Genomic DNA, 25,162 nt, shown 5'->3' with positions numbered 1-25,162 from the left:
ACCACCAAACACCACACAAACACACAAGTATCTTAACCCCTTTTATCTTGTCCCCTGTATTTGTTGTTCTTTATCTGCTTGTGAGCCTTGTTTGTTGTGTCGCACACCACGCTATTCCTAAAGCTTCCTCACTCTTTCCCAACATAGTGTCCAACAACTAGGCACTCAAGCAAGACGAAAATGCACCTTTCCGACTGGTTGGCGCAGTCAGGAGCATATGCTCCCGCGAGAGCAACAAAGTGTGCCGCTGCGTTTTACACCTTTTGTAGTTTCATTCGTGCCTTTTGTTTTTCTATACCTGATTCCATCGATGATCGATTTTCTTCGAATATGTCACCAAGGACTAGTGTGGTGTGCACACACCACAGCCATCGTCGTCTATTTTGGTCGTTCTGTGCATGTGCTCTATCGGGGTGACAAGGGCGAAAGGAATGGGAGGGCCGCCACGGTCATGTTTCATAATCACAGCAGCAGCACCCCAACACCGGTAGCCATAGCACACAGCACAGCTGATTGTTGTCCCGGGACACCACCGAGTAAGACCGAGTTGGATGTGTGCCGTGGGGGCAATGCAGTTTTGCTAGTGGTGGTTGTAACAGAAGCTAGGAGAGTATGCAAATAATTTTAGTTTTATGTAAAAGAAATTTAGAAACGTTTTAATGTAATGTAGTGTTATGAAGAGAAAAATCCCAAAAAGTCGATTAAATAACATAAAATTTATTTGATATCTAACAAAACTAAAAACGGAACAACAATCAATGCAAGACTCTTTATGGGACCTGTTTTATCGCGAGCAATTAAACATAGCACACCCAAAAAGGATTAGCTTTGTGGTGTTGGGTTTGCTTTTATGTTAGTTTTTTGTTCGGTTCCATCTATCGCATGTTTGATTGCAACTGTTGGTGTTGGTGTGTTGGCGTTTGTCTGTACTATGTGAATCCAATGGCAACGTGGCTGCTGCTGCTGCTGCTGTTGCTGCGGTTCGTTGTTTAGATGATCATCATCCGCACAAGAGAGTGTGAGCATCAAAGCATGCCAAAGGCTACTTTGCTGATGCTGCACATACGTGCCCGCGTAACGCGCTGCAGTAGTAGTGGTGGGCCCCCATGTGTGTGTGTGTGTGTTTGTGTGCTCTAAACAAGTGCCGTGATTGTTCGCTGGTAGAGGGCTACACGCGCCCATCGCTGGTTCAACCAACATCCCCCCACAAAGTGTGTGATTTTGTATTTATAATCTTTTTCGCCTGACGAGATTGTTGTTGCGCTGAGAAAGGTGAATGAATTGCGCGCACAAAGAGAGAAGGCTGCCAGTGCTGGGGGCATGCAAATGTAGTATGCTTCTAATCTGCGTGGCAAAAAGGTTTCATTTCTCTTTTGCTCTTGTCTCTATCGGTCTCACAGTGCTTGCGAAGTGTGAACAAAGTGCAGTAGGAAGAAATATCGGTGAAATTTGTGAATTCTCATTGTCCTGTTGTCGTCAGGCGGCCCAGAAGAGGCGAGAAGTGTAAAAAGTGTAAAATTAAAGCGATTTGTCTCAGCAAGAATCGTGTCCGGTGGGGAAAGGTTTCATCATTTAGTTGGAGCAAAGAATTGAGAGGTAAGTTGATAATATTGTAGTAAAAACATTGCGCACTAGAAAATGGTGATGGCGCACCAAAACGCGGGGGGGTTGCACGATCGAAGGAGGTTGACTTTCGCACCGGAAACCTGTCATTGACATGGCTTGCCTTTCCCCGTGGTCACTGGGTCGTGGGTAAAAAATATTACACGCGGCCATCGTCACATGATGGAGTTGGGTGAAATCACAAACTGGACAGGTTCGTTAGAGGAGATTGTTCTGGCGGCCACTCCACGGTTAGATTAAAATGTAGGGTAGCAAAATGGGTTTATTGTGAAGTGAAAAGTAAACGGAGCGAAAAAGAGTTTATAAGCTCGATAGAAATGTATTATTTTGAAAGCTGGATTTAAAACTCGTTTTTTTTTCAACAACATTTTTTTTGTAATCCCAAACCTCATGCCACTTCTAACCAGCTGCAAAATGTCACTTTCAATGTCATACAAAATCTTACTGAAACAAAATCCATATCAGCATCACGTACTCAATTTTGATATTCAGAAGTGATACTCAAAACAATTGGTGTGATTAATGCATGTTTTGTGACATTTTTTTGACCAACGCTTGGTCAGCCTCTACGTCATGACTTTTTTTTTTTTACTGTGATCAGTTTTGCAAAATGTCACTGACATATTCATGACAAATTCTGGCTGAAACAAAATAATGTCAGCGTCACGTGCTCTACTGTGTGATGATCAGAGGTGAGACTCAAACAGTTGTTGCGAGACTATCACATGCATGGTGACATTTTTTGCAACCAACTCTTGGTCAGTCACTTGGTCTCGACATTTTATGTCGATGATTATCACGATAGTCATGGGAGATATGTGGTGCGTATGAGTGGTTCCAAGCAACAAAATGAGCATGGTTTCTGACTCTGTTTGACCCGACAGACAATCAAAGCAGCCAGAGCGAAACAGAATGCCCATTTTGTTGCTTAGGACCAAACGCCAACTATATTCCAAGAATGTCGTGATTATCACCGACACAAAATGTCGTGACCAAGTGAGTTATCAAGAGTTGGGAGCTAAACAAAATGTCATCAAGCATGTCCTCCAACTGTTTGAGTCTCATCACTGATCATCTCAATTGTGTTCGTGTGCTGATTTGAGCTTCGTTTCAGTTATAGTCATGGTGACTGAAACAATGGCATTTGGCAGCACTGTTCACTGACATGTCATGACGCACTTTCATTGAGTATCAGCAATGAGCATCAAGTTACCACAGATATGCTCATTGTTTTCGTTGGTGAACATCTCGTGATGCTCATCACATTCTGCAGCACTGCTTATAACACAGGCTGCACAGTGCTGCTTTGGCATTTAGGTTGCATTTTGGGCACATACTGTAACTCACACGCGGTTGTGGCACATCGCCATCACCGTTTATGGGTAAATGTTTTTAGTTGTTTGATTTTGTTTTCATATTTAAGAAACCCGGAAAAAGGGTCTGCGAGCCAATAGAGCGCTGTTGGTTTATGGTGTTGTTTTGGCCAAAAAAGTCACGTGCCGACTGTAAGCGGTGTGCGTGTGTACTCGTAAGGAGTATGATTCTTCTCTAAATTGTATTTTAGAACATTCATAAATGATGATTGCACCCCGTTGGAGTAGAATTTTTGATTTCGTATGTATAGAAATTGTTATTCTTTACAAATATATACCAATAAATTTTTTGTTGTTGTTGCGAAAAGCTGTTTCTGATGCAGAATCGTTCAGTTATAATTTTTGCTAGCTGAAGTTGAAATAAGTCCAAGACCTTAATTAGCAGCATAAACGCATCCATGCTGTAGTATAGTCTCTTTTATTCTTCCTGTTTTTTGTTCCTGTATTTCACGTCATTTACTATGATTTATATCACACAAAAGCACATTATAATGAATTTCCAGAAACATTTTCTTCTAATACCATTGCAATGTGTGTTAATAGCGGTGTAAAGCCCCAGCTGTTGATTAGTAAAAGGAAATAAACCATCACTAGTTGAAAGATGACTATCAACAACAAGCGTTTGAAAAGCTTGTTGTGGAAAGGCAGCAGAGATCGCAACACGTATGATATTTCAAACGACAAGCCTTCGCAAGTCTCGCCTCCCAACAACCTACTACCATCACCACCGCCGGTAATTGAGTAGGCGTAGTCGAGACCGTCAATCATCGAGCCGTTTAAGCTCGATCGTGTGCTGCTGCTGCTGCTGTTGGGCAACACACAATAGTAGTAAACAACACAATCGAGGCCCTGTGGACAACAACTGGTGGTGTTGTGATATTGTGTCACCATGTGTAGTGCGTATGGCATTATGGATGGTTTATGGCAAGCGGCTGCTCGCTCCATCGAATCCCTTTAACCGACGAACCCTCTTCCCCCCCGGGGTGCGCACGGCTTCGAAACGGATTTGACGGAGCATCGCTTCCGCATGCTGTCCCGTAACGGATTGTGAACGGATAGTGTAGTTGGTGTTTGTTGGTTTGATAGTTTTGTCTTATCATTTTGCCCGCTGAACCGTGAATCGTGTGTGCGCGCACTGTCTAACCAACCATGTTTCTGTGTATGTGTGTGAGCGTCTTACTACGTCGTAAAGACGCACGGAATACGCACTTTCTTTGGGGCTGCCCTGCCAACACAACACGCTGCATCATCACCCCCCACTCACCACCGGCACATCATTGCGTAATGGCATTTTCCACTCTCAATCGACGCGGTTAGGGGTGTGATTTTCAAAGTTTTCGGTGAATGCGTTTTTTTTCTTCATATTTCCAGCCTACTGCGCGTTATGCTGTTGGAGCACACGCTGTGTGTGTTTGTTTATTTGTTTAGCTGCTGCTGGTCTCTTGCTGGCTTATCAGATGCGTTACGCCAGCGATGAGCGGGGGTGTTCGTTGTTGTGTTGTGCGGTGGTGGTGGTGGTGGTAGTGGTTGGTTGCTTTACATTTACTTCCCATTTCGTGGTGTTTCATAATTTAATTTCAGGTAAATAAAATCAAACGCTACCACTGGTGTGCTGTGATTAGAGACGCGATAGAGAAGCGGTTAGCTAGTGTGTTTTTTTCTCAAACTTTACCGCTCGTTACGGTCGGATCTTCTACGTGTGTATCTTACCTTGCAGTTATTGTTAGAGAGTGAAATTACACGATTCCGAAGCTGAGTAAAGTATGATTATTTTGGACACATGTACACATACACACACACACACACATTATAGCGCGCTTGCAAGCACGTAAAATCAACAAAAGAAAAGGGGCTAAGGATATGGGCATCCTTTCGGGTATAATGAAGATGGCATACAATTACCATAAAACAAATGGTCTGTAAACAGCAATTGCTCTGGAGTATGTGCCAACGATCTGTTCTTTTTTTTTGGCAATAAAAACCCCAGGTAACAAGAAGTAGATTTTTTTTGGTGTGTCAATCAGGGTTTTAGTAAAGGCGACCGGGTACAGATAGTGTGAGACTGTTGTGCTGTCTTTTGTTGGTTAGTTGAGTTGAAAATGGAACGGAAATACCTGTGGAAGCATTATAAATATGTGTTTTTTCTTCTACAATGCGTTTGAAAGCTCTTGTTCTCTTTGAGAGGTTTTGTAACGTTGCACTGGATTACATAGTGGTGACGACAACGTTCAAAAGGAAAGAAAATGTATGTATTAAGCCATACGAATCATTCTGCTTTAATCCAAAGCGATTTGAATTTATTTGTTCCTATTCTGTACAATTTTAAAAATTAAACATGGTATTATATCAATGATCTAATGATCTATGACTTATCTAATACCCTGATTTGTTACATAACCTTATGAATGGTAAGGGCACTATTTTGAATTCTTAAATGTGGATTTTATAATTCATCAAAGTTATAGAAATTAAGTTCAAATTATAGAAACTACTAGCTGGCCCGAGAAACTGAGTTATTACGAAAAAAACTAAAATATTCCATTATTGCTTTTTTACTTGGGATAGTTATATCGTGCCCGTATCCCCTCAGGATCCGATCATCGAGTGTAAACCGTCAGGCACCATACACCAAGTGTCAAAGTGCTGTAACAACAACAATCCTGCTCTTTGTATGGGAGTTAGAAAATCATTATTAAATTAAGTTTAGTGTAACATCTGAACGATTTTTAAGTCTTAAAACCTATTCTCATACCACCATTAGGTGTGTGCAAAGTTTCGTTGAAAATGATCCAGCCGTTTCGGAGTTTGCTCACAACAAACACCGTGACACGAGATTTATATATATATAGACTAAATAGACATTTTTGACATGCTGCATTATATTCTTATATTATGTATCGTATAAACCGCGTTGAATTCTTTACACCTTATTGATCGTTGCGTTCTGCCATATTGGATTTTTATAACTGATGCTGCATTACAGTGTCTTGCATGGATTCTCAAAATGTTGCGACTCTTGTGGAGGACTTTAGTCCTAAAGTTTTAGGACTTTAGAAAAAGACTCTTCTTCTTTTTCTTCTATTCTTCTATTATTCTATTCGTTGTCGGTCAAGGCCGGTCTTGAACCACTACTTGTAGGCTTGGCTTTCAATGACTTATGGATTAGCCTCCATAGCAGGATAGTCAGTCCTACGTATGGGGGCACGGTCAATTCGGGGCTTGAACCCATGACAGGCATGTTGTTAAGTCCACGAGACCGGCTTGAGTAGAGTGGACTCTACGGAACCCTTTTTTCTACATGCTCATTTAGAATCCACCTGGAAAAAGGTGCCGCAGAGTCCAAGTTCCATCACATAAAGTTCCCGTAAGAAATAGACCAAGAAAGTGTTACCGAAATTGTTATTCTGATCAACCCTGTCAATCGATTTTAGGTTGTTATTGTGGCTGGAAAATCATTATAATACAATCAATACGCAAAATTACTGTGTTTAACTTTTCTAGATAAAACAATACTCCAAAGAAGCATAAACTCGATCAGGTTGAGTACGCGAATTAGAAGTTTGTAATTTTTATTTAATATTTTAATATTTTCAAAGTTTTTTTTCTTCTTAAAAATTCTGATACATTTACATCCGTTATCAGTACTATGTTTTTGTGTTCAATCCGTCGGTCGGAAACGTTCTAAGGAAGAACGCACGGTTGTGATAACTTGGACTCACTTATGATACCGTGAAAGTACCATCTGTGTAATGTTTACGTCCCAGTACATGTGCTCTCGAGATAGATGCTTTGACTATTACATACTGTTGCGTACTATTTATGATCACACCACTACCATCACCACTGTAAGCGAATAGCGCCATGGTGAATGTTAATGCCCACTTAACAGCCACAACTACATTAAACCACCCCAAAACAACGATGATTTGCTTGATTGTAGTGAAATGGACCCCCCCATCCAACCACGCACTTGTCTAAATCAAGCCTCACTTCCTGCAGCAACTCTTTCGACTGATGGATCCGATGTAACTTGCAGTGCCCATGAATATTAGAAAGAGGGTAAATGCGAGTAGTACAAAATGGTGCAATAATTCACTGTTGTCAATTTCCGGGCACTTGATCCGCTTCATAGTAGTGGTAGCTCTTCCAGATAGCAATCGATAATGGTGAATCTCTCTAACTCTCACCCTCCCGAAGCTGATTTGTTTGCTTGACACATTTTAGTTAGAACGATTAGATATGGCCATAAATTGTACCGCTTCTGGCGGATGCTAGAAAGTAGAACAGTTTGCTTATGCCATGCACGGTGTGTCTCGCGACAACATTCTTGTCCGGTTTCGGTCCCTCGGTCACCACCCGTGACATGTGTCGCCTTATCAACGGCGCAAGGTTACATGCTGCAAGGACTGTCAATCCAGAAGATTTTACTTCTTGCTGGTGAGCTGTGTTGTGGTTTCGTCTTATCAACCGCGCCAGCATCAACTCCAACTGTGCTTTGTACGCTAAGGGTTGTTTTCACAGCCCTTATCTGCTCTGCTACACTGCTCGACGGGATTTAGTTGAACAACCGGTCACAACCTTGTCCGCGGTTGGGTCCAGCAACACGACAGTGTGGTAGTGCCCTTTACCAGCTGCTTAGCTAAGGTAGGCTACCAGCAAAATGACATTTTAAGGTGAAAGATTAATTTAAATGTCAGCTTTAACGGCGCAATACGTTAAAAGCGCGTTTCCCAACGAAGGCTAACTTTGTGATCTTTGCGTTGTGGCTGTGTAATTTGAAGCTTAAATTGGTTTACTTGCTTTGCTTTTTCCATTGTCGTTGGTTGTTGTGGAAGATAGTCGAGGTTTGGTTGTTTGTTTGTAGTAAAAATAACAGAGTATTTAGGTAATTTGTACCTTCATCGGCAAAAAGTTCATATCATGCGCGTGACACGATAACACGATGACAGTAAGAACGTAGATTGGCAGTGTTAACTATTCGACTCGGAGTGGGATACAGAAGCACACCTCCCCTGTTAGGGCTAACAGTAATCTCCAGCGAATATCGCGCTACCCTGTAATTTGCCGTGTTGGGCGTGAAAATTTTGAGGAAAACCCAACTTTTTTTTCTGCAAACTCATAGCGTGGCATGAAAATGTGCCATGTCAAAAGGTATTCATTGCCTCCACCTGAAGAAATAGTAGGTGTGGGAGGATGGGATCGGTTTTTCGCAGCCCTGCCCTGCTGCGTGGGAGGGTTGGATTTGATGGGGGGGACGGTGCATACCTTTCACTGGAATGCCCGTACCCGCCCGCAGACTGTTGCTGAGTGGCAAAATCCCTTGGTCGCATATGATGGCGACGGTTCCAAAACTCGAGCCTTCGCTCTCTCCGCAGGGGCCCTTCTGTTGCGGCGCCAATCAGCATGACGATGACGACGAATGATGTTAAATTGTACATCAATGCCCGCAAAAGCCCACGGGCGACGAGCAGTGGCAGCAGGGGGCTTATTTTTCGGAAAATTTCGTTCGTATTAGCTGCCGGGAAAATGAAAATTCATCGAAACACCGCCGCACCGAGGGTTGCTGCAAATGAATAATAGATCACCCTTCCATGCGGCCGCGGAGTAGGGTTGGATGGGGGCAGTGGGCATTACTGGTGGTGAGGAAAGTTTTCTGCGGTGATGAAAATGAAAACTGCGGTGCTCTTGGGGTGAAGGTATTTTGACGTACATGTATCAAACGCACGCTGGGAAATGAAGCGCTTTTTTCTTCCGCGTTTTTCATATCCTGTAAGTTTTGAATTATGTGATTTTTTTATAAATTAATTATATACTTTTAATAGGGCGTGTTGGTAGATGTAAGAAGGGGAGATTGTGCTATGAATGCTATCATTTCGTCGTCTGCGTAAGATATCACACATATTTTTGGTGGCAACGTCTGACGCAGTATTTGTAGTTTATGATTTGCATTGCAAGCATTTCATCAAATACAGTGCAGGAAATTTGTATAAGCGCAACCATTATTCATAAGGAGGTGGTTTTATTCTGATCGGTACTTTATTGAACTCAGAACTAGATTTGTCTAGTTTTTTGATGGAGGTACTTCATTGGAGGTTTATTGAGCTTCTCCCTCTCAGCGGTCTTATTTTGGATTTAACACTCTGGGCGCTGTATGGCTCGCTTTGGAATCACAGCTTTGTTCACTCCTCTTCTCTGTGATTGGTCTCTCAGCAACTCTCAGCAGAGCGCATTGCAGCGGGAAGAAAGAGAGAGCGCATATTGCAGAAGTGGCATCGTATGTGAGGATCGGAAAGAGAGTGAACGATCGTAAGCCAATGAAACGCTCTCATCGCTCTCTTATCTTGTTCTGTTTTCTCTGCAGAAAGCTGATGCAAAATGCCAGCGCCCAGAGTGTTAATGATGATTGAAGCTCAATGCATGATTTTATGGCACGTTACATTAATTTGAATGCTCCAAAAGATCAGTTATTATCAGAGTTAGTTATCAGACATCTCAGTTATTATTATTAATAAAAATGTCATTATCATAACATTATTACAATAGCAAGATTTATAATTATCCACCACAAACTCCTTTTTTTAGTCAAGAACTAATTATTCATTCAAAAACACACGGTTAGGTGTTTAAAATTTTAATTTTTAAAAATATCTGAAGTATATTTGAATCAAAATGTAAATATGATATTGGGACCCTTTCCGTTTTCCTAGGATGAAATTTCAGCCTGTCAGCTGTTTGCATTGTATAGCAGTTTTCGAACAGCTATCTAAGTGAGTATAATATACAGGTGGGCTTATCCAAAGGTGTATGAATTTAGAACGCTGATTGCTTCTGCTTCTGAATAAAGATTTTAAGCGTGTTTTGCGTATTCGTCAAGCCTCTAGAAAGCTTGTTTGAGCAAAAGTTTTCATTCGTCCTGTCAAAAAGTGATGTTCAAATTTGGTTATAAAAACATGCTATGAGACCACCTGGACTACATACACTTTGATTCTAGATTCCATCACCTGATCTCTTTAAAGTGCCTTGGGATAAATGCCTTGGGGCCCAAAACCTTGTTTTGTAATTTTTTCGAGCAGGTACTAGAATCGAATTCTAGCTTTGAGGCTAGAATAATCTAGACTGAAAATTGTAGGCTATTTTTATGTGTGGTTTTGTATGGATTGTTTACATGATTTCAGCCTCCAACTGTCAAACTCCATACAAAAAGCTGACTAGAATCGATAAGGGTCCCAATATTGACTAATATATCGACTACTCAAAATGAAAACCAAGAAACAAGGATACGCTTAAAATCATTTCCATCACTGTATCATGCTTCTTTCCTAAAAATAAAACAGCCACACGTCCTATAGAATACATACAACAACACGTCTATATTGACGATACATTACTAGAATTTTTGGGGCCGGTTCTGTTCCAACAATAAAGCACCGTTGAAGGCATGTTCACCACCGCAATATTGTCGACAGCATAACATATCATATACAGCCTCACTGTACAAGGATCCTGTAAGCATCTGAAAGGCAAGGTTGACATTTTTAGAATCAATATTTACGTCCCACGATTGGTGTACAACCTTTTTTTTCTCGATTTATGCCACACAAAGTCACCTTCCGGTTATTACGATTAGTGGGCTCCACCGTGTTCTTTTTCCCTCATCCTTGTAGGTTTTATTTTTGGAACGCCTGTGTGTCCTTGTGATGGTGATGGTGGTGGCTGTGGTTTTCGATAAGCAGGTACTACCGAGCATGGCAATAAAAGTGGAGGGTTTTCTAGATTATTGATTTCATCCCAAAAACCCTCCAACTCTCTCCGCGCTCCACTGTCAAACCCTCGTTATGAATGCGTCACTGGTTCAATAATTATAACAATCTGGCCGTCGCCCGGCTGTGGCCGGATTTGTCCACTAACGAGACGAGCCTGGTACATGTGTGTGTGTGTGTGTGTATACTATTGAGATCCTTCTTCTCAAGTGGCGCTCGTGGTGGAACCATTAGAAGGCGAAATGAACTCCACTCCATGTCGATGTGGCATTTGGACTACCAGCTACCGGAGCCGGATGACTGATGAGAACCATCTATACTACCTCCAAGCCCCTCCCCCGGGGGACCTTCTCTCCTAGAATGTAGAGATAATAAACATTTCCCTTTCACCGATTGATTCTCTGGAGACTGGACACTGGCGTGTATGGGAGTATGGGCAGACAGAGAGCGTAAGCAAATGCTTTTGCAGGTTTAGTGCGTCATCATCATGGTTCGATGGATTTTGGTGTGTGTGTGTCGGTGGGAATCGTACCAAAACGGTGAACGGTCCTCGAACAATGATCTTTTTTGTGGGTGTGTGTGTGTGTCTGTGTGCTCCTTCTCGAGTGGAGTGGAGTCGAAATAACGATGAAGATGTAGCGCATCATCTTGGATCCGAAAAATCTCGCATTATAATGGGAAATGCGCGAGAGTCATTTATTCTTGAAGGACCATCCGCAATGTCCTTTTTTTTTGGAGTGACTCCCACAAATGCGGGGTGGCCCCTTTGGAATGTTGTGGAACTGGCAATCCCCAGATGATGAGCAGTGGTGGGGATTATACATTCATTATTCATTTGTCTTGGCAGTTTTTGAACGCATTATTTCAAATAATATTGATTTGGAAGCATTTCCGAAACACATAGCAGCTGATTGCCAAAAATTTGCACAAAAGACTTAAAAACCTTTTATTTTTTGTACTTTTTAACAGACGTCTGAGCGTTCTATCTCTCACTTACAGCCGTCTGAAGAAAATGTCTTCAATGTCTGGAACTGATTTCAGTAGAAAAATGTAGCCTCCCCTCACTTAAACTAACACTGAATAGCACTTTAGGCATGGAGTTTGGTGCAAAAAAAAACTCCTTTCATCTCTCCAATCGCAGCTGAGAATGAGCTGAAGCTGCTGCTAAAGCGCGCCACCATCTATCGCCATCGCTGGGCAGTAAACGCACACACTGTAAACGATAGAAGTTGTTCCTCTCCGTGTGCCACGTAATTCGTACGCGATCACGCGAAAGCGCGAGCACCAGTGTATGAATGGAAATGACGATATTCTTTCGTGGTCGTCGTTCTGGCAGCATTTGCCATTCTTAACCCAAACGCTGGCTGGCATTTTTTCCACGACGAGCTGCAGACACTGAGCACACTGGCCTGGCATGAATGAGCAGCTGCTGGTAATGCTGGCGCTACACTTAAGCCATGTAAAAGTTCCCGTTTTGGAATAAAAAAAGTTATTTACTATGTTTTTTTTTTTGCTCCTGCAACGTTAAGGCTTGTTGCTGTTGGTTGGTGCTTTTGGTGTTTTAGTTTGTAAAGCTGAAAAACGAAAGATAGATAGAGTTTGTATTGCACCTTCTGTTCTCATCACTATTATGTTGTTCTTTCCGGTTCACTAATGTGTTATTTGTGACAGCGGCGTTTAGAGACGTCTAAGTAGTAACAATTCGTTTTTATTTCCTATTTGAATATTTATGTTAATTTGAATTTCTTTTGAGTCAAAAATACTGAGTTTATGGATTTTTTTTCAAACACAATCATCATCGTCTCATTTAATTTCGTCATTTTGTTGCTTCGAACCAACACATCAAACCGATTACATATTTGCGCTAGATTATTTAATACTACCTTTTGGTTTTTTTTTCCTTTTATAAGGTTTATTCTTGATCGTGTAGGTTTTCTGGTAAAGCTGTTAAATGCTCGGCTTAGTATCGTAGCGATTCCAGATTCCAGTCTAGTGTGCATTCATGTCTCTTATGACGTCACTTGTCTTAAGTGAGTGAAACCTAATCAAGTAGAACTCAAACCTCGTTTTTGATCTTTTACAAGAGGTACAAAGCTTAAAATAGCGATAGATAAGACGAAAAAATGACAAATTTACTGAAAATGAATTCTTGTTTTTTACATTATCTTAAATTTTTATTAACTTAAATGTAGGGGGCCTCCACGATTCTAGTTAGTTTTTTGTATGGAGTTTGACAGTTGGAGGCTAAAATCATGTAAACACTCCATACAAAACCACACAAAAAACTAGCTTGCAATTTTCAGTCTAGATTATTCTAGCCACAAAGCTAGAATTAGATTCGAGTACCTGTTCGAAAACACAGGTTTGTTTACATTTATCCCAAGGTGCATTAAAGAGATCAGGTGATGCAATATTGAGTCAAAGAGTATGTAGTCCAGGTGGTCTCATAGCATGTTTTTTATAACCTAATTTTAATATCACTTTTTCACAGGACGGGTGAAATTTTTTTGTTCAAACGAGCTTTCTGGAGGCTTGAATACTCAAAACACTCTTAAAATCTTCATTCAGAAGCAGAAGCGATAAAAATCAGCCTTCTAAATTCATACACCTTGGGATAAGCCCACCTGTATATTATACTCACTTAGATAGCTGCTCGAAAACTGATATACAATGCAAACAGCTGACAGGCTGAAATTTCAGCCTACGAACTTAAAACGGAAAGGGCCCCATAGTTAGCAAAGTTTTAGAATTACATTCTTTTGTACACTAGAAGAGCAATATTTCCATTAAGAACCTTATTTTTAATGCATTTGTATGTCACATGTTTAGCCGTAATTTTACCATTCAGAACCTGCTGGATACTAATCAAATGAAATAAATGAGATAAAAATATTTTAATTATTGATCTATGGTTTGTTTGCTAAAATCCTAGATGTTACAGTACGAATTGAATCGAAATTTTCTCGAAATCTTTCTCATCTCAAGACCTCCGTTCAGGCTGGAATTAATCTCCGCTACTGCCTTCTACCAATGTTTTGCACCTCCATTTGTGAACGATGACTTGTGCAAACGATCCACGGTCAAATTGAAAAATAAAAACAAACAACATCCATTGTACGAAGCTGTTGACAAAACACCTCGTAGTTGAATGAACTGCAAAAAGACAGCTCAAGCACAGCGTGTGCGACGCGTTGTTCAAATATTTCATGACATCGGGAAAACCAAAAAAAAAAAAAGATCCGCGACTGATTGAGGGAAGATCGGCCGGGAGAGGTGTACGCACTTAGCGTCTATGCCCACTGAGCATTACACAGCCCGAGAACTGTGTGCCGTCAATGCTCATACCAAGTACAGCGCTAGAGCTGCCGCTGGTCTTTCTTTCTTGTGCTGATTGTGCAAGGAAACGGGTTTGATTGTGTTTTCTGCCCTTTTTTGTTGATGGTGTGTATGTTTGTGATTATCTGCTTGGGAGTTGGTGTGTAGTTAGTTCCATTCGGTTGTGGTGGTTGGCTACTACCTGGACGTGACTCACTCACACCCGCGGGCCGTTAGATTTCTCCGTGGGTAATTAGCGTCTCGTGCTTTAGTGTAGGCACTGAGGAGGAGGAAACATGATGAAATTATTTTGTAAACATACCACTCGAACATAGGCAATGATTGTTTTCTGCGGTTGGTACATCATGTCCGTGTGTGGGTACTTGTGTGGGTTTACTGTGTTTTCATTGTTTTACAGATTTATTTAGTGCGCACTCCGTAAACTGGTGGTCAGTATAACCTAATTTGTCGTTTGCTGTATTCCAATGGCACACACAAGTAAATGCTATCTTCATTCAGCATTTTAAGTATTTTGCTTAATAAATCCACGCTTAAGATGAAACGTTTTAACACCTTTGAAACGTATCTTACACATTTAAAACTGTGGCGCGATGAACACAACTTTCTCCTTTCGTTATTTAATTTGTGAAAAAACCGCACCCACAAGCAAACACATCTATTCACATATTTATGAATCGGATGTTTAAAATAGTGACGAGTCAATATGGACTGACATTAACCGTCCGAATAGTTATGCTGTCGTGAAGGACGCTACTACACCGTTCCATCAATGATTTCATCGCCAGCTGGAACAATATGGCGATATGGTTGAAATGTTTGCAAGGTTTAGTTTGTTTATATAAAAATGTTTCTCTTTTTAATCTCCATCGGTTGGTGCCGTTCTCTGAGTTATGAAATCAAATGGAGATGAGTATTAAGCATTCCATAAAATTGTGATACCACCTTCTCGCCTCGGTGGGTTGCTCGGGCGTTATAATTAAAATTACATTTACTCTTTTGTGTGTAAATGTGTTTAAAGGTTGCTTGACAACGTTTGCCTTTCTTCCACTGAATAAACAGTACGATTTTTACCACGCCTGAACGAGGTGAGCCCGATGGTGTAGTGACGGTATTGACGGTTTAGTGCATCATAGATAGTGAGTTCAAATCTCATGTCAAGCAAATACATTTTCGGGTGTAATGTCATATTTGGACTTGTTTTCAAATAGATCGAAGCCTCTGACAAGTAAAATAAAAAAAAACGTTTAATGCTCGTCCTTCATACTGGATCTTCAAGCATTACAAGCTTTTTTTGTGTTTTAAATCCAATTTTCAATATCAATCTCAATTATTCCTATACGGTCTGAACGTTGATACAAAAATAAAACAAAATCCTACAATCTATCCAATCTAACGACAAACGATACCACTTCCTTCAATCGACACTCAATCGGACCCCGCACCGCATTTTTGTTTTCGAACTCGAACGTCGATAGCGCGACATAAACCGGATGAAACCTCAAAAAGTCTTGCCTTTCGTCTTGGCCGACTTGGCCGTCTTTTTTTTTTTCCTCGTAAGCCGCGCTGTCGGTTTGAATTTTAATTTTTCTTTCCATTATGTAAAACTCCGTGCTTTCTCCACCCACTCCTGCTGCTGCTGCTGCTCTACTGTACGGTACCATCCGGCGACGAACCTTTTGCCGTAATGCGGCGGGCCCGTGCGCAATGTTGCCGAACGCCGCCGGCCGATATATCTGGCCAACGATCCATCCAACCAGCCATCCAACCCAGTTGCTCTGTTGCTTTCTCAAGTGACGAAATCACGAGCGCGAGCTGCTCGTGATCGTCAATTCCAAAACAAGTTCAACGCGATAGGCCCACATCTAGTGCTGCTGCTGTGTGCCGAATCGCTCGTGCTTATGACGTCTGGTTCCGGCTGGTGAGTAGTAATGGGCCCTCCTCACTGCTGGACGTCGGTTGATAATGAGTTATGGGTTGGAAAAAGGGATAGTGTTCGCTGAGAGAGGAAAGGAGGTGTTTCGAGTGAAATGAAATGAGATGGATTTAGATCAGCGTTAGGTAACAATGAAGAAAGCTGTGATTTGTATTGGAATGCAATCACCTTTAGCGCTGTTTAATGATATCTTTCTTCAATCTGTGTACTACTATCATATGATCGGTTCGTTTTAGTGTAGTAGATTATTTTTAATGTTACAAATAAATGATAAAAAACGAAGGAGAAGGATACACTTTGAACTATAAAACTGTGCCTGGCAATCACTCTGAGCCTGACGGAAATGGACGTGCAGTGAGGGTGCCCCACGACTTGCGTTACGACTGCGCACGAAATCATGACTTTCGATCAAGAAGGCGGAAATCATTAGTCAACAATGTGGCCTGTTTGATGAAGCACCCTCGGGCTGACCTTTTCTTAATGCCGGAGAACTTAAGTCGTGAGCTGACGTTTTCTCCCGGAAAGTTGTCGTGCTGGGCATTTCGTACGCGAAAGGCTATAGAATCTGTCCAATAGCAAACTCGAACTAGTTTAGAATTGTATAGAGTATATAAATCATTGGACTAAGTTGACTCGTTCACTATAATTTGTAAAATCAATCGACTGTTTGTGCGAAAAATCTTAATTTTCCAGAGTGTGTTAGGGCAGGTCAACGTCAGCAATAATCCTGATGAATGTAGCAATGTTCTTTTTATTTTCCATTTGTATCCTTAGATTGGTACATCGTTCGGGTTGCGATGGCCGTACGAGAATAGCAGCATTCAAGAACCACACTTCTAGTTTGACCTTCCCGGCCACCCTGTGTTGTGTACCGGGTTGACAGGTTGAAGTGGTGTTGAAAAGCAAATTCCATCGCTTGCTCTCTGGGAGTGGATGTTAATCTTAAGGTTCGCCCATACATGAACGCTAATGGATTGGGTACGCAAAAAAGGGTAGCTAAAATCAATCTTATTTAGGTGTTAGAACATTAATCGTATTGGAGTTTCTAAAGAACTTGTTTCAGTACGATATTTTGAGTTTATTTGTGAAAGTATTTCTCTGCCAATTCTTCATACATGCCCTTATATTTTGATGTAAATCAGCACATAGAGCTTTAATTCTCCTCTCAAGTGAAAAATTGATTTAAGTTTATTTTGATGGTGTAACATTACGAAAGTTTCCAACACACACTTCTAACACAATATCAATCACGCACACACTTCTAAGCCAGTTCAACGAACTTCGCCCAACAAATGCAAAGTTGGAGCTTTTCTTTCAATCAAGCACGGGGAAAAACTTGAACGACGAAGGCCTGGAAAAGTTCTCGGATGATGAGAATATTTTTAGAGCCCCCGCACCCGTCAACACCCCGCAAGTGGGTTGTTCTCGATCCTTTTCGGAAAGGATGCGCGTTCTTTCATCTTCGCAGCTGAATTAACCTTTATTTCCCTGGGCATGTTTCTGCTGATTGAAAGTGGAGAGTACAGCGAAAATTTACGCATAAACTCGAAATATCTTCTGGGCGCGTGTGGGGTTGGTGGGCGGTGTCAGTTCCCTTTTATTTACGTTTGTACGCGTTTTGTTGCTTTTGTAATTCATTCAACCGTTGCTCTTTGGGCGATGCAGCGGCGCGTATCTGTAGAAACGGTTACGTAGGACCTGCGAGCTCCAAACCTTCCATGGTGTCCCGCACACACAAAGCAGAGAGGCAAGGGTTTTGCGCGCGCGCGCCCGTAAATTGTTAATAGCTAATTGCCATCGTTTCGGAACTGTGCGTTTCGATTAATTTATACGTGATTCAATTTGTCTTCCTCGGTACTGGAAAACAGTGTTGGAAAAATAGCAATTAATTACGTCAAACCAATAACAACAGCAAAAAAGTGCCCCACTGAGCTCTGACGTGGTGTAGTGTGTGAGTGTTTAGGGCAGGTAATGTAGCCTCTTTTTTGTTGTTGATAACATGGTTGGAGTATTATGAAATGTTTGTTTCTATAGAGCAGGCACACACACCTCCAATGTTATGTCATATGGTTGGTATTCGGGCAGTACATTTGGACAGCTGGTATCACAGTATGTTCAGCATTCTTGGTATTTTAAAGTACTTCATGTTGAGCAAAGTGATTGGGACGGGACGTGCAATGCAGTGGGCAGTGAATCATTGTAGATGTTTTAATTAACATCATAAAATACACCTCTTATCATAATTTTCTATGTTTTTGGGATCTACATCAGAAACTCAACTTTCTCTCTCTCTCTCTCTCTGTCTCTCTCGTTGACTTAAAACCACATTTTTCTTCCTCTTCAATAGAGAGGTCACATTAATCTAGCTTACTTTAGTGTGGCAGACTGAAGGGGTACGGGGTACGTACGGCTATTGCTATTGTAGATGCACTCTCAATGCTTAATGGGAGGGCTAGCCCCACTTGGATGCTGGTCGTCGATGTTGCTCTCTCCCTTCTTGCGGCATACTTTAATTAAAACTAATTGCTTGGTACATCGTTTTCCACATCACCACCGTCGTCCGTTGCGTTATCGAGTTAGCAGATCACGGTCGGGATGTCTTGGGATCTCTTGAGGCAGACCGCTTCATGCAGGCCGCCAATTGAACAAGGGGAAGGAGAATGTGCGGCAGAAAACGATCAGTAAATGCGGCAGAAACGATCAAGTCCTGGAGAGGAAGGGGTTGAGATGGAAATTGCTATTGACCTAGATTAGATTATGTTTTGCTTAAGTAAATGCATACTTATGTTGTGGTCAATTTAGATTGGGTTTAAGGTCTTTTTGTAGAAGTGTAGAAAGGGGGCCATATTTGAACGAAGGGCTTTTTGAGTCGATTTTCAGTGTTGAAGGTACAGGTTGTCCCTCGAGGTACGCTCTTACTGCGAACCGAGAAGAAATAGCGTATCTGGAATTTCTGCGTAAGTCGAATCACGCGGTTTCGAGCTAAAAAATCACTCATTTTCGTGTTATCAACCCCGTTAACACAATAACAATTTTACAAAATTGCTGTAATCAAATATGATGAACCACACTGGGATGGAAAAAGAAAACGCCTGTAGAAACCGCGTATCTCCGAATCTTCGTATAAGAGGTCCCGCTCATCTCGGGGACTACCTGTACATTTGTTTAGTTCAAAGAATATTGTCTATATCTCTTTTGTAGTTAAGAGAGTGTGGTAAGAATGATTTTGCAGAACTTATTTTATCATCCTGGTAACATAAACTAGTGATAGGAGTAATTCTCAGTGTGTCAATTCAGAACGAATGTTAAAATGGTGAGTTAAATCTTTAACTCGCTCTCATGCAGAATCATTCAAAAAATCTGTAAATGAGTTGCAATTCCGTATGGAGAGTTCCTTCCATTCCTTCATCGAGCTCTCGAAATAGTTGTTACCTTTCAAATGACCTACTTCCATGTATAGGAGTCTCATCTCTAATCCAGAACTATCCCCCGGACAACTTATTGACACACGATTGAATTACGACCGCTGGAAACGAACGCTGTTATTGAGCTATTGAAAGAGTTATTGAAAGAGTTAGCTGTTGCAAATAATTCAATCACAAATGAGTTACAATTAACTTGTTGAATTAAACTCATTCACTGGAAAGATTTGTCTCATTCCACTCATTATGACTCAGTGTGCGTATCTCGATTCTAAGCGCAGCTTTGTGGCAACAAGTGTCCTTTGATGTGTGAGAACATATAAGCAACAAACCAATGTGTCGCTAATCTTCTCTAGATGAAATAAAACAACGCTTTGACAAAATGGAATATTGCTGATCACCCTGGTGTAAACAAATAGTGGTACCACGTAAGCTTTATTATTTACCAGTTATTTTTCATTTGTACGAATTTTCTTTGTCCCTAAACTAATGACAAAATTATTTTGCTATGTTTGGCATGAATTGTTACAAACGTTCACACGACATTTTGTAGTCTAGTTTTTTTTATTAGACTTGTGGCAAGACCCATCTCCCAATCTCCACAGCTGTCGAACGCACAAAGAAGCTGCGCGGTGGTGGTATGCCACCTGTGTGAGCATCACGACGCTGCCCGCTCTCCCTCTTTGGAAGGACTTTCGAAGGACGTATGAAAATAGAAGCGCAGCAGCGCAGGAGAAACTTTTCCTTTTGCCTGTCGTAAGACAGCGATGGGCGAAATGGGAAGGAAAATTCTTATTTAACGTAGCAAAAAAATAAAAACACGTGCCATTAGCGTGTGTTTCTGCCAGACGCGGCCGGGCGGTAAATGCGCCATGCTGTCAATAATTGTTCATAAATAGATCCTGTTTTATTAACTTCCATTTTTATCTTTCTTGTTTTTTTTTTTGAGTTGGTCGGAGCGAAACATCAAGATACATTTGTCCGTAGTTTGATGTGTAGCGTTTGCGTGTGTACTGCCCGCCCGTTTTTGCATTTCTTTCGAGCGTGTCGAACAATTCGGCTACCTCACCCCGAAATGGGCCAATTTTTTGGTGGAATTTTTCGCACAATATTAAACATCCTTGCGACACCCGTGTGGTGGTGGAGGTGGTAGAGGCCAGAGAATTGGTGGGTTTTCTTCTGGCCTCTACCACCTCCACCATGGGTGGCACGTTTATTGGATTGATGTATTGCGTCAAAGCATCAACCATTTCCATTCGCCGCCGCCTCTACTGTTCGCTCTGCTGGTGTGCGCAGCAGCAGGCAGCACTGATTGACAACCGCGTCCATATGCACCGACGCTAACAGGGGTGGGAGTTGGTTTGGGTACCTTTTGTCGTATCTATTTTTTCCGTGAGTTTTCCCCATGATGATGGGGCCAGATGGGGATTGAGTTGAATTGTACTGCCGCGCAATCATTTCATACGTTCGGCTTTTCCTCCCTCCTTGCTCTGGTGTTGGTGAAGGTGGTGGTTACGTGAATCATTCGTCGGGGGTGGGTGAGTGGAGTTTTTTATTGTTAATGGCAGACCTGGATTCGTGGTGGTGCGTACACGCATTTTGGTGGTCATAAAAATTCCGATTGAAGTGTCTTCCACGATCGGGGGGCCGAGCGGTGTGAGAAGACGACAAAAGTGGGCCTTCTCTAACCGTACGATTATGACATTCTGTTGTGCTGGAATGGAATGTTTCCGCGAGAGTGAGTTATTGCCTGATTGCTTTCTTATGCTTTGGCGATTGAATTACACGAATTTTCCGTTTTATTATTGCAGAAAGTTTGTCGGTTGTAGAAAACAGATGACATAGAGCGCACGTAGCTATTATGGCAATGGGAGAAAAACGTACAGTTCCTTTTTTCTAAAATGATGTTACAGGGTTTTTCAGCGGTTTTCATAGTTGTGGGACAGTTTCTTGGCTTCTTCTTGGAAAAGAACTTTATATGATGGGATTCTATGCTAATAGGAATTTCCAATATGACTGTCCAAAAATGGTGTAATGGAGTCCAAATCCCATCACATAAAGTTCATTTCCTATCAGAAATAATCAAAAATGTGTCCCAAAGCTATGGCAACCCCTGAAAACCCTTGTATACTTGGTAACACCGGGTCTTACCATCAGCGTAAAGTTAAAGGCCCTTTTTTAAGCATTTTGATAGCCTAAAAGGACTTTTCATGTTTCGTTGTTTGTTGTCATTCTTATCGCCTGCCTTCAAGTGCAGCTTCGAAAGACTGCCCTGTAGGCTAACTTAAACTTCTCGTTTATGATTGTACTAGATTTTAAACCAATGCAGGTAATATTTTTGATTTGAATTGTGTAAGATTCGTAGAATCGAAAAAATACGAGGAAATTGATAGATACTTAGTATGTACTATAATTAAGAGTTGTGATTACTATTTCAAATTTTCTACCGTTTAATAAGCAACCTAATGGAAAATTATCGACAACTCATGTCATGTTTAAATCATTGTTTTATATTAAATAGTATTATAAAAAAAGAACTTGTCCATAGTTGATATCCTACAAAAATTTGAAGCTACGACGTTCCTTATTTTCCTGGGTTGCATTTTTATACTCACTTTGGTTTGCAAACCGTTTTCTAGGCCTATGTCTAACTTTACGCTTCAGTCCTGTGGTCGAAATGTCATACAATAACCAAGAAACCATAAACAAACGCGTAAAGCGCTTATCAAATTCTTGTAACAGTGCGTGAATACGGAAACACTTCCGTGCATTGAAACTCTTAAACTACGCAACATGAGCACGTGCGAGTAAACTACGCAGTGCTAGAATTTACATGATGCCTCTCAATTGTCAACCAGTGATGACCCTTTCGGTCCGTTGTGTTTTCGACATTTTGATGTGTGTTTTGCGCTCTCTTTACTGCAAGCCAGGGTCGTATTTTCGGTTGACTATGAATAAGAAATGAAATCATAAGAGAGCCACTGTCACGCATCGCAGATGCACCATCAAGCAGATTGTAGCATGAAAAGCATGATCCAATAACACTGAAGACTATGGTCGACATTGGTAACGGAACGGCTCTACACTCCCCGAAGCATATGGCGAACGATGTTGCTTAAGGGAGTTGTTTAGGTGCGTTCTGTGTTCATATTTCAAATATAAATAAACCATTATCAATCAGCTAGAGCAATCGATGGAGCTTAGGCTGTGACAGGTGTTTAAGGAGGGAATGGTTGAAATGTTAATTTTTTTTACGACGCATATTTTCAAATTGGATCTGTCGCAATTATTAAGTGATACAATGATAATTAAATGGCACGCATCTACTCTACTTTTGGACTGTTGTGCTTGATAATGAAGCGATTGTGTGCAATCATGACGTTGCTTTAAAAAAATGCGTTTTAAATAATTTATTCACATCGACAATGTTAGCAACCTGGTTTGGCATGGTTTTAGAAATTCCAAACACCACCTATCAAGTGTCTTAATTTCGCTAGCTTTCCCACCCAAAACGAGCAATCTGTTGATGGGTGAGTGTCTTCGGTAGGGCACTGTAACTGCACAGGTGAAACATATTTTGGTACGCGCGCCCATACGACCGTTCGATAACATTTTTTTTACAAATAAGTCCCGACTTGCACTTTCTCTACAAAGTGGTGTGGAGTAAGCTCGACCGAGCGCGTTGTTTGTCATTTCCAATTGAAGGATGGATCAAATTTCGAATGCTATATGGTGGTGGCGTCCATCAATGTTTCACTTTTGACGGAACCGACAGTGCTGTAACAATTTCGAGCTGTAATTTCATACCCTTGGCTAAATTTCCATACAGAAGCGCATCGTTTGGAACGCTGGTGTGCCCTCCACTCTCTTTGTGCAAGTAAGTTGCAGCACCTAGGGTGAAAGGCGCACACAGGCTAAGGACGACACAGTAAATTGGTACAAATCAATACCAATTCCCCTCTACTTCACCCTCTCGACAACGAGGTAAGAGGTGGGTAATCCACTTACTTACTATTTGCTACTAGAACTGGGCGAATAAATAAAGGCGTAAACCTTGTGCAGCGCGCAGCGGCGGCAATCGGTTTTATTGATTCCGCGCGCGCGGTACATGAAACGTCTGTCATTGAAAATGAATGAGCGTATTCATTATTCAGCCGCCCACCCGCCTTACTCATTAGGATTGCTGCTTAGTAACCTTGAAGAGAAAAGCGATTCAGCCAAATTTCGGCTAGCCGAGGTTGTTATTTTTCTTCTTCGTAATGGTATCACTTAATCTTACACGGATCCAATTCGGATCCAAATTAGAGCATGGTGGTGCAGAAGTGGTGATATCGTGGCGATGGCAATGATATGGCAATGGGATTTTTCATTAAAAGCTTAAGATCGATTAGATCGTAAGTTCTGTTAAAGCCATTTCACGGTTTCATTCAGTGTATGCTGTCAAACATTTAAACGTTGAAATTAATGCTTAAAGTTTTCTTTTGTTTCGATATGTCTTACCATTTTGTAATTATGTTTTGCTTGTATCTCAGTGGTAAATCAAGTAAATTTAAAAGTAAAACTAACTCGACCTTTTGTAATCAAACTTAATGAAATGAAATAAACTTAGAAATGAACATGGGATAATCACTAAAAAATTTAAAAGGATAATTTTTATTTATGAAATTTAATTAAATGCTTGTGGGTCTTGAACCCACAATGATTCGCCCCTTCGTAGCAAGAACTGACTACGACTGCGCGGTACTGATGAAATTACGAAAGCATGTATAGGAAGGCATGCTCGCTTAGGACGTTGAATCAAGTAGAAGATTTAAATACTAAAAAAAGGTACTGAACAATAGTCAAAAAAGAAAAGCGCCCACACGTAACACCAATAAAAGAACACATCAAAAATAACAAAACAGTCAACAGAATTCATTTTTTGTTTGATTTCTTAGTTGGTTAGAGCGCAACGCTAAATTTTAATTTTTTGACTCACCTATTTTTGTCTTTAGAGCGCAAAATTTTGACGGATTGTTAGAACTTTTGCCTCTAAGGCATAAATTTTTTACTGTAGGTCAATTGTTTTGCAAACAAAAAATAACCTTGTGCTCCACACTGTGTGTTCCAAAATTATTCAATTTAAGTTAAGCAATAGTAATTTAATTTATAGAATTTAAAATATTAAAATTGCTATCCCTATGTCAGAAATTTTATTTAGGTATAGGTTATCTGGCAAATCTGTCTACAAAACAAATACAATTATATATTGTTAATGTAGTGAAAAATTTTGGCATGCATTTTTAGGAGCATTTTAAAATTATCTGTTTGAGAATATGTTAAATCTTTTTAATTTTTTCATAAAAACAATCAAATTACACGTTTTTTGTAGTGTTTTTGTAATGTAAAAATACAATTGTTATAAATTTGCTCAAATACCTTGTAAATTTATCATAAGTTCAACAAGTGTCAATTGCAGAACTTTCGTTAACTTAAGGACAAAAATAGTAGGTGCGTTAGAGGCATAAATAAATGCCTTGGAGACAAAAATGTATGTCCACTGTCCAAAATTGATGCGTTAAAGCCAAAATTTAGCAGCAACGACTGATTTTTTTTACCGTATTTCATACACGCTGCTTGTTTGGAGTTCATGATTCTCTGGTGGTTCAAAGGTTTTGATAATTAGCATTTGTCGTATGATAGTTCTGGCACTCTGAAGTTAAACCCTTTTGAAAT

At 40.8% G+C, this 25,162-nt stretch overlaps 1 protein-coding gene across 6 annotated transcripts in view; it reads left to right on the top strand.

Moving 5' to 3' along the window:
• Positions 1-25,162, top strand: part of LOC120900174 (solute carrier organic anion transporter family member 4A1) — a 58,419-nt gene that overhangs the window by 616 nt on the left and 32,641 nt on the right. For all 6 annotated transcript variants that reach the window (XM_040306833.1, XM_040306835.1, XM_040306830.1 and 3 more), the window contains exon 2: positions 1,401-1,596. The gene's annotated coding sequence lies outside the window, so the exon portion shown is untranslated. The remainder of the gene's footprint in view (positions 1-1,400; positions 1,597-25,162) is intronic.

The sequence above is a fragment of the Anopheles arabiensis genome, chromosome 3 (genome assembly GCF_016920715.1).
Source record: "Anopheles arabiensis isolate DONGOLA chromosome 3, AaraD3, whole genome shotgun sequence".
NCBI classification, from domain to species: domain Eukaryota; kingdom Metazoa; phylum Arthropoda; class Insecta; order Diptera; family Culicidae; genus Anopheles; species Anopheles arabiensis.
This window is presented reverse-complemented; position numbering and strand designations above follow the sequence as displayed.